We start from the raw sequence: 831 nt of genomic DNA, 5'->3' as shown, positions 1-831 counted from the left end.
GCCCCATCCAAACCCTAAATCCTTCCATGCCATCCCCATTTCTCTCCAAATCATCATGGATCGACGTCGCCTCACGAATCGCGAGGTGTGCCACCGGTCATGGGACGAGAGGTGGGGTATTGTCATGGCGTACATCATCCCCGTCGGGCGACCACTCCGGCAACAAGCGGGAAACCGATGAAGAGGAGGAGCGGGCGAGGTGGAGGAGGAGGATGGTCCAGCTGCGGACGAGGTTGGCGCCGACGACTGCATCCGCCTCTTCTCCTTGGAGGAGGCGCAGAGAGAGTACAAGCGCGCGTTGCTCGAGGAGACGGAGCACCGGGCGGCGGAGCACGTTGGCGCGGAGACGACTACCTGGATCCCCGATGCAGAGGCGGCCGCGCGACTCCCCGCTGCCGCCGAGATGATGGAGGTCCAGTGAGCATTCTTCTAGTCCATCGCCAACGAACTCCAGGCGGAGGCCAACCGTCGGTACTTGGCCTAGGCAGATCGCAAGCGCGACACTCTTACATAACTTTGCCACCGATGACTCTGGCCATGCGCCAATGCCGTGGGGCATCCACAACGTGAAGATGTGGGATCTAGCAAGCCGGCAATGACAAACTTCGACCCCGACACAGATTAGTGCTCGTTTTAACTTAAATTAGCTTGTTTTAGCTTTAGTTTAGCTCTAAGTAAGTGCGATCTACTTTAATTATGAACTATGATATTATGTTATGGACTACTATGTATAATTATGCACTATGTTGTGTTAATATAGTTTCAAATTTTAGTTTTGAATTCTATGTTTGTGCACAATTTGGATTTGAGGAGTTCAATTTGAGGGTTCGG

Source organism: Triticum aestivum, chromosome 4D (assembly GCF_018294505.1).
Source record: "Triticum aestivum cultivar Chinese Spring chromosome 4D, IWGSC CS RefSeq v2.1, whole genome shotgun sequence".
In the NCBI taxonomy this organism is placed as follows: Eukaryota; Viridiplantae; Streptophyta; class Magnoliopsida; order Poales; family Poaceae; genus Triticum; species Triticum aestivum.
Note: the sequence above shows the minus strand (reverse complement) of the source record.